General features: G+C 44.6%; 1 protein-coding gene across 4 annotated transcripts in view; it reads left to right on the top strand.

Annotated features, from left to right (window-relative positions):
- Positions 1 to 1,803: 1,803 nt before the first annotated feature.
- The window catches only part of gatad2b (GATA zinc finger domain containing 2B), a 57,505-nt gene continuing 49,555 nt past the window's right edge, over positions 1,804 to 9,753 (top strand). For 3 of the 4 annotated variants that reach the window (XM_079523038.1, XM_079523036.1, XM_079523037.1), the window contains exon 1: positions 1,804 to 1,979. The gene's annotated coding sequence lies outside the window, so the exon portion shown is untranslated. The remainder of the gene's footprint in view (positions 1,980 to 9,753) is intronic. The other variant, XM_079523039.1, reaches the window with a different exon arrangement.

Genomic DNA, 9,753 nt, shown 5'->3' with positions numbered 1-9,753 from the left:
TGTATGTGTGTGTCTGTTTCCCTTTATTCCTATATTTGGAGTTCTGTGTCAGGCATGCCCACATATGGAGTGTTGTGTGATGTCAGGACAGGCCAGCTCCATATATGGACCCTGGGCAAGGAGCCTTTTGTGGCGGTTCTGGACAACCGTGGGTCCGACGGAACCGACACCGGGCACTGCACTCCCTGTGGGGGTGTGGAACGCGCGTGGGGCGAACGGTTCTCGAGTTACGTGCATTACTTTTAAGTACATTTTGAATTTGATGTCAATACTTTTATACTTTTATACATTTTGAATTCCAGAATTGTACTAGTAACCAAGAATTTCTACATTGCAGTAGTGATATTTTTACTTAAGTAAAACATGTGAGTACTTTTCCCACCACTACTTGTTAATAAACAGAAAATACATTTGCAGGTGCCAGGTTGCCTGTTTTAGCCATTCAGGAGAGGGTATTTGTCAGCTTCAATTTTATATTGCTCCAGTTCCAATTCTGTTGGCGCTTTTCTTTGTGTTATCACTTCAAAATTCACTTAAGTATCCTGAAGAGAGTTGAGACAAGAACCATGTCCATACCGGCAATTTATCCTGACCCCCTCCCCAAGTCCCATCTGTCCTGACCCTTTATCCATCATTTATAAATTATGGATGGATTGATTGGTTGATTGGTTGATTGTTGATTGAACAGTTTGCAGAATTATAGTTCAAGGAAAGTACAGGTCAATACAAAATCTGCTAAGAGGATAAAACCAGAAAAGTACTAAAAAACCCTAAAACTTTAACCTTTTTACAGGGTCCAGTTTCGAATTGCAGCCGCCTTTAAGTGTACCCTACCCAAAATCCAACCCTAAACCTAACCTCACAGGAAGCCACAGGTTATTTTTAACCTGCCACGGGTTAGTTGTAACCTGCTACGCATATCGGGAGCCATGGGTTGCCACAGGTTAGTTTTAATCTGCTGCGTATGTCGGAAGCCACAGGTGAGTTTTAACCCGCAGCACGGGTTAGTTGTCACCAGCAGCGCATGTCGGGAGCGACGGTGTTGTCGAACTAGTACCTGTCGGACTGTTAATTAGTAGGTTATGTCTAACATGGCTACACATATGCACCCCGGTCTGTCTGTTTTTTTTTTTTAGCACGGAATGGTTTGTAGCATGACCTATTGACCCCTGCAGATTGGGGTCATTCATAATGAGCAGTCAGCTAATTGGGGTCACATTGGGATCACACATACACACACTGCGCTGCTCAGTTCACACAAGTGTAATTTTTTTTCAACTGGGGCCGCCCGCACGCTTTCCCCGGCCTCGTCCCTTACCGTTTGGAACCCCCTAAGCCCCCCCCCCCCCCCCCCCGGCCCGTGGCCACGAAACCGGACGCTCCTTGCCCCATTTTTCTAGATTTGATATATATATATATAGTTCTTAGCTTACTTACTATATAGTAAGGCTCCGAAATAAAGTTACTCCAAAATGTAGGCTGCAAGTTACACTCGAGTAAATGTAGGTTGGTTAGGTTACTTAGTTTACACTGCTGCCGTTTAGCTCCAAAATGATGTCCCATCATTTTGTGCCGGCCCCCACCCACCAACCCGCTCCTCCAGAGTCCAGACACAGACTGTAGTGTAGTCTATCTACATCTACACCTTCATAGGGGCGCGTCCCCGACACACGCGCGCGCACACACACACACACACACACACACACAGTGTCCAATAACCCGTACTGTCTGCGCACCCCCCCCCCCCCCCGGATCGGGGTCCGATCCGATGAACGCACGCACGCGCGGGCGGGCGCCGGGGCCCCACTCCACCAATCAGCGCCTTTGTGTTGCCCGCTGCACGGTGCCGTGCGGGGACAGAGCAGCACAGCGGACCGAACCCCCAGTATAAGCAGCACTACATTGCGTGCACAGCACAGCGGACGCACGGTGAAGCCGGAGCCCGGAGCGGAGCGCACCGCGGGGGAAAGGCGAGACAGGTGAGTCCCGGGGATCAGACAGCGACCGGCGAGGCCTTTTATAGCGGAGTGGGTGAGCTGAGCTGATCTGAGCGGCGTACCGTAGCCTTCAGTTCAGGGGCTGCTCTGTGTGGGCTGAGTCGCTGACTGGGGGAGACGTTTGTCGGCTTTTAGTTTGCTGATCCACCCGCTGATGAACACTCCAGACTTTATAGTCAGTCAGTCAACCCGTCCGGACCCGAGTTGGCGCTGTGCTTGAACCGCTCTTTTCCCTCTACACCAAATGTCTTCGCCCCCAAAATGTAGCCGATATACAGCTTGTATCGGCTTATTTTTGGGCTATTATGACCCCCCACCCCCGAAATAAGAATTCTGGGGTTCAAGTGGTTATTGCTAAACAATAGATTAGAGCCTCTCTGGTCACAAGTGATTTGGTAAAGAAAAGCAGCCATCGGTAGATAGCTGCCTTCCCGTTCCATTCCATCCGTCCATGCATGAACCCAAGCTTCACTCTCCAGTTATCATAATCATAAAAAGGTCTCGAGTGTGATGATTGGAACGGTGCGGGAGTTGTTGTTGCTTTTTATTGCGGTTGTATAGCGGCGCCGCCGGCGCGTCTTGTGCTTATTGTCGGCGTGGATGTTTTTGGTTAACTGTGTGTGTGTGTGTGTGTGTGTGTGTCAGTGTGTGTGTGTGTGTGTGTGTGTGTGTGTGTGTGTGTGTGTGTGTGTGTGTGTGTGGAAACATTGTAGCGATGTATGTGCCTCAAAAATCCGCGTTTTCATTGTTTCATCCGGTTGTCTCTAGAGAGGCTCTGCCGAGACCCAGACATCGCACACACATCTACACGCACACACACGTACTGCGTGCGTGCGCGCGCACTATACATAATGCCAGTGTATTGCAAACGTTTGTGAGATCGTTTATTATTATTATGTTTTATAATTTTTATGATATTCTGGTGTGAACATATTTCGTGCTGTGAGCTACTGAGCTTTAATGTAGATTACCTATATATATTTATTTATTTATTTAGTTTTTGTTTCTCTGAATGTATCTAGGGATTGAGGGAAACAATTTGGGGCTGTACTAGTGCAGAGCCCTGGGGGATTCCTTGTCAACTATAGTTCTAACTGTGTGTGTGTGTGTGTGTGTGTGTGTGTGCGTGTGCGTGTGCGTGTGCACGCGCACAGAGCAATTAGAAAAAAAGAGGAAAAAATGTGAAAATGCATCAGCCATTTACGTAAGACAGGACTGACTCTCTCTCAACTTGTACTGTAAATGGCTGCCCACACAGGCATGCACACACACACACACACACACACACACACACACACACACACACACACACACACACACACACACACACACACACACACACACACACACACACACACACACACACACAATAGCTTTCTAGCGGGGAGTAGATTTGCTGATAATGGATTTGTGGATGTCTGAGTTGATTTTTTTTACTGCCTCATTATTGCTGCAAACAGACAGACATGCATACATCATTTATCAGCTTGTTTTATTTTATTTTTTAGCATGCATTACTATCACTTCATAGACCCAGCCAGACCAAAACCTACAAATACTTACTTGGAGCTGTTGTTGTTATTATTCGTAGTAGTCGTAGTAGTAGTAGTAGTACTATAGTGGTAGTAGTAGTAGTTCTGAATATTCACATTCAAGTGTTTCTATCTGGTTTCATGAATGACTTTATAGGCATAGTAACAGTTTGAACAGAATTGGATCTAGAAACACACAGAATTTCTGCACTTTAATAAAGAACCACAATATAATATTGAAGGAGCACTTCACACATTTTCAACCTTGGTTGAAAATGGTCCTCACTAATGCTCATTAATAAAATTGCACCATTTCTGTCTGTGTGTTGTTCAGAAACTTGCCATCATCGATGGGGATTCCAAGCCAATTTAAACTACAGCCTTTCTATTCCTGGAAAGCAAGCATGCTGAAGTAGATGTCATTGTTCTGGATTTGTAATTTGAAATCTTTTTCGAAATGACTAAACGTGCCTACCAATGATGTCACTGGTAGGCAGGTTTCTGAACTCCTCCGAGACACAGAGTGAGTAGACCGCATATGGTTCCGCCATATTATAATGAGCATTCGTGAGGACCAATTATACGAAGATAAGGTTGAAAATGGGTTTAGTGCTTTTTTAAAGAAGTCCTAGCATGATTGACAGCACAGTAGTGTTGTGCTAGCGTTTAAATCCCACATGCTATTGCAGGGGCTTTTTGTATTATCCTTTTAGCATAACCGTTGGCTGTAGGACCACAATGGAAACAAGTGCAGCGCTTTTATGTGTTATCCTTTTAGCATAACCGTTGGCTGTAGGACCACAATGGAAACAAGTGCAGCGCTTTTATGTGTTATCCTTTTAGCCTTAACATCTGACTGTACCAGATGCTGTTTGTGTTTACATTTCTAACTAATAAAGTATTCAATCAATCAATCAGTCAATGTACTACCTGTACTGTTAATAAGCATGTTAATAACATATATTCAAACAATCAATTAATCAAAGGTCCAAACTCGTTTTACAATAAATGCACGTAATCTCTGTACGTATCTTCATGTAATCCTCAAGAACCGCTAGACTGACCGACTTCAAATTCTAAACGCGTGCCGCGGACGACCCAACAAAGTTTAGTGTCGGCGACTCAGCAGCGAGTTGGTCGGAGAGGTGGTTGTCAGAAAAGGCAGATCTGCAACGTGTTGACAGCAACAACACTTACATAATTATCTTCATGGCAAAAATGCAGGACAACAGTGGCAAATACATTAAAAACAAATCTAGACATGGTATAGTTTAGTGCCTTAATGGCATTAGGAATGAAGGAATTTTTAAAGATGTTAGCTTTTGATACTTTGTACCGTCTACCAGAGGGAAGTAGTTCGAACTCCCTGCAGAGTGGATGAGAGGGTTCATTTGCTATCTTGACAGCTTTTTTTTCTAAGTACTTCCTTGTAGATTGTTTCTGTCTCTTCCCAATGATTTTAGAGGCTAGGTTCACTATTTGCTGGGGGGGGGGGGGGTCCCTGGGGGGGTCCCTGGTCCATCTCTATCTCAGCTAAGGAGTCCTTGGCCTGAAAAACATTTAAGACACCTTAGTTATAGGTGTCATATTAAAGTGCGAGTAGAGTAGATGTGAGTATTTCACTGTTATGGTTATCATTTTCAAAGTGTAGTCAGTGTTAAGCTGTTGCATAATCACAGAAATGGCTGTGTGTCATTTGAAATGAAGAGAGAAATGCTATTTGGTATGTGTTTGTGTTTGATAGGAAATGGAGAAGTAGGCCTATGTTAATGTGTAATTAGCTCTCAATTAGAAAGATTAATTTGAGAGTCCACCCAAGTAGTGGGGGTGTATACCTGAACACACACTGCTAATTGATTTGCATGACATTAATTTAATTGACATTAATTAATTTGTGTAGAATTCAGAAATAAACAATTGGTTGAGCTGCAGTTATAATGGGACTCAAATCAAAGACGTGAAGAGGAAACATATTCACAGTTTTAGTAGTCTCGTGCCCCTCCCACATTGTTCAAAAGCTTCCGTCATACAGTCTGGGGCAACGGGAGCTTTGACAATGATCTGGGGATAAATCGGATGTGACGCTCCACCCTGCTTCCTTTTCGTCTTTTTGCAGTGGCACAAATGTGTCCTAATAAAAATAATCAAAGCCTAAATATCGCGGGAATATCAGGAATGGAAATTCTAAAATAAAATGTAAAGATATTTTAAAATGTATTTTCGGAACGGAAAACGGATGCCGGCTTCCTTTCTTGGCTTTTCGGAGTTATAGTTCCAAACTGTATGTAGCATTCTGAGATTGTGGAATAGTTTTCTGGTTACGTGACACTCAAGTTTTATTAGCACCATTCTACAGCACTGGTTGCTTGACAATTACCTGAAAATATATCAAACGGAATTTCGAACCTCTGACCGACTTAACTCATTTACTGCCACCCGCAATTCAGTCTAATGTCCCTCACCGCTGCCCTTAGCGGCAGTATTTTTGAAACCCCTGAAATTCACCCCAAATTAACTGGAAGAAAAATCGCCTATAAGTAATCTAGAGATTGTTTTTAATGTGCCTAATTAATGTAATCACCTCAATCTGAGCCTCAATTCAGAGAAACATGCCCCCCCCCCCCCGACGGGGAGAGAGAGATGGAGAGTGAGAGCGACCAAGAAACGCACACAAAAAATGTATAGGCTACATTTCAAGCTGTACAATGGGATTATTAGTGTATGATAACAACTGGCACAAGAAATGAATAAATCAGACTGTGGAAATTAGAGCGAGAGAGAGTTTGAATAACAGAAGTACGTGCGGTATAAGACCAGGTATCATGCATCCTGTGCAGCAGCGCAGTGCACATGTTACAAAGCATTTGAACCGTCCGACCGACCGGTGCATCCTGGGTGCTCGCTGTCTCCCGTGGGTGCCTGAGCCCAGCTTCTGCCATCAGCGTTCACTTCTAGACGCTATGTAGCATTCAGAGATTGTGGAATCTGGCTTGTGGGCGGCAGTGGCTCAGGGGTAGAGTGGCCGGTAGAGCAGCCGCAGTTCGATCCTGGGATCCCCAGAGTTAGTGTTGAAGTGTCATTGAGCAAGACGCTGAACCCCTAATGCTCCCAATGTGCAGGTTGGTGGCTTGCATGGTTTCCTCTGCCATCGGTGTATGAATGTGTGTGAATAGGTGAATGTAATGCACAATCTATGCAAAGCGTTTTGGATAAAAGCTCTATATAAATGCACCATTTACTGTGTGTGTGTGTGTGTGTGTGTGTGTGTGTGTGTGTGTGTGTGTGTGTGTGTGTGTGTGTGTGTGTGTGTGTGTGTGTGTGTGTGTGTGTGTGTGTGTGTGTGTGTGTGTGTGTGTGTGTGTGTGTGTGTGTGTGTGTGTGTGTGTGTGACACACACAATCAGACTGCATGAATGGCTCCCTGTGAAGTTTAATTACAGACACCCTCCCCCCTCAAACATTTCACAGACATCAGAGGAGGAAGCTCCACACAACGCATGTGAGCGCAACGTGATTGGCAGGGTGACATCACATGACAATCAGCCTTGAAATCTGATTGGTTGGCTGCCCGGTACAGTGATCCATCTGGATGGATGGATACTTTTATTAATCCCGAAGGAAATTTGTTTTGTTCACCTCCAGTGCAATACTTTCAAAAAATCTTTTTTTTAAAGATATTTTTGGGGCTTTTCTGCCTTTATTGATAGGATGTAGTGGAGAGAGACAGGAAACATGGAAAGAGAGACTGGGAATGACACGCAGCAAAGGTCATCGGGACTCGAACCTGTGACATGCTGCAGGCATGCGCCTATATGCTAAGCCAGCGGGCGCCCCACATACTAGTAGATTGTAAATAAAAATCGTGACTCATGTGAAGTGAGGGGCGCTCTTATCATTATACATCATCATACATCATCTCATGAACAACTGAATTTATGTGAATGGTTGGTCAATCAGGGCCCTCTTCAAACCATGTACACTCAAGACACTCTCCATATATGGCCAGTGCAGAATTCATTCCATATGTTGATCTGACCCCCCATGCCAAAGCGCCAGCGCTCACCCAGCAGTCTGCTGTCACCCAGGCAGATATGTTGATCTGACCCCCCATTCCACTTTCAATCCCACTTTCAACTGTTTAACTCTGTCTTCTACCCGGAGCCAACATCATTGTATAGTCTGATGGCCCTTGGGATGAAGGAGTTCCCAAGTCTGTCTGTGCTGCATGTCTTACTGATTTTAGTGCGTTGCGAGTTGCCAAATCTTTAAAGGTGGTGTAAGTGTCAGGGGAGAGCTAGGAGACATTCATTAGCTTCCGTTTTTGAGTGGTGCAACCACTCCTATAGACAGCTGTGTGTCCCTCCGTCCCTGGATGGGTCTGTCTGTCTGTCTGTCTGTCTGTCTGTCCGAGCACGAAATATCGTTTGGTTGGTTGTGTAATTTCTCAACTATTTCTGGGCGCGGGGTGGCTTATTGTGATTGCCTGCTCATTTCTTTGTTTCATCACTTCAAATTTCTGGTATCAGGTCCTTAAGCCCCCCCCCCCCCCCCAACACACACACACAAACGCACACATTTCACTTCTAGGGATTTTTGCTCGTTGACTAGTTGCCTTGTTGACTAGTTGTTTAACTAGGCCTACCAATTATGTAAAAATAATAATAATATTTGTACATTTAAAAACTGCATGTGTACATTGGTGACTATAACTATAATCTAGCTGATCTTGAGGCTTACAAAAACGGGAGAAAAACGCTTTTTTTTGTTTTGTTTTTCTTATCAACTAGTCAACTAGTACCAACGAGGTCAACTAGTGGATTTACTAGTCGACTAGTTGAATATTCAACTAGTTGCTTAAATCCCTTCAAGGGGGTCTGCAGTCAAATACATTTTGGGGTCCTTGATGTGGTTAAGGTGCAGTAAGTGCTTTTATTTTGTAGTACGCTTGTAGTTTGACCTACGTTGCCGTTGACCACAGGCGTCGTCCATCTTTAATTGTGTTGACTCCCACAGTGGTCAGGGAGTGTGTAGCAGTGGTATGGGTCAGACTGGGCTAACCTCAGGCTAACAGACAAACCTCTCCTTGAGACATTGTTCAGGGATAACCCAGCTAATTCTAGCTAATAGAATCACACATGTGCATTTGACTTTGATTAGTCAATTAGTGCAGTCGTTCCCTCGCGCGCGTGCACAATCCAATTAGTCAATAATTGGTGTGTGTGTGTGTGTGTGTGTGTGTGTGTGTGTGTGTGTGTGTGTGTGTGTGTGTGTGTGTGTGTGTGTGTGTGTGTGTGTGTGTGTGTGTGTGTGTGTGTGTGTGTGTGTGTGTGTGTGTGTGTGTGTGTGTGTGTGTGTGTGTGTGTGTGTGTGTGATATGAAAATTACATGTCACGATTACTGTGGCAAAAATATTTTTGATTAACGATATCATCGCGATAATCAAATAAACCCTAAAATGCCACTTTTGTCCCTGTTCTCGGTGGAACGGTCGCCGAAAACAGTCGATCTACAAGCTCACAGTGTGTTGCGTTGCAGCACATTGTGAGATGTAGATCTGCTATTTTTGCAGAATCAATTTGTGTAGAGTGAAATAAGAGCGCACCAAATGACCGACATATTTTATAACTTTGTAGCCTATATCGGGCTTGAGGACACCATTCAAAGTACCGTAATAGGGCGACAGAAAAGAAGTGGCGCCCTGTTCTATTCCCCAACCTATAGTATATAGTGGAAATTGAAATCTACAACATCGTGTGTGTGTGTGTGTGTGTGTGTGTGTGCGTGTGCGTGTGCGTGTGCGTGTGCGTGTGCGTGTGTGTGTGTGTGTGTGTGTGCGCGTCATCTTGATTTGACCTGACAGACACATGGTCACACTGGAGTACCTGATGCAGAAAGTAATCTACAGGAGATCATATTGCGATCAAACTGAATTATGGGTATGAGATGTGTTCTGCTGTGTCCGGTAGGCTCGGGCATCGAACCCGGGACTCGCCGCCTTATGTGGTATACACGCTGAGAGGTATAATACAATTTGCAACGTGGTGAAGATCTACAAGCTGCCTGTAGATCGCCGTGTATATAAAACGGTGCATGCAGCGTGGTTAAAGTCAGCCATGGAGTACCTTTCCTTTACCTTGTTGTGCCAACATTCAAGCCCTGTTTTCACATCTCCTCTCTCTTATAGTCTTTTAATTCATGTCTCAAGTTCCAACACCCCCCTCCCTT

The sequence above is a fragment of the Electrona antarctica genome (genome assembly GCF_951216825.1).
Source record: "Electrona antarctica genome assembly, chromosome: 15".
Classification (NCBI taxonomy): domain Eukaryota; kingdom Metazoa; phylum Chordata; class Actinopteri; order Myctophiformes; family Myctophidae; genus Electrona; species Electrona antarctica.
The sequence above is the reverse complement of the archived record's forward strand: the minus strand, read 5'-3'. Positions and strand labels throughout refer to the sequence as shown.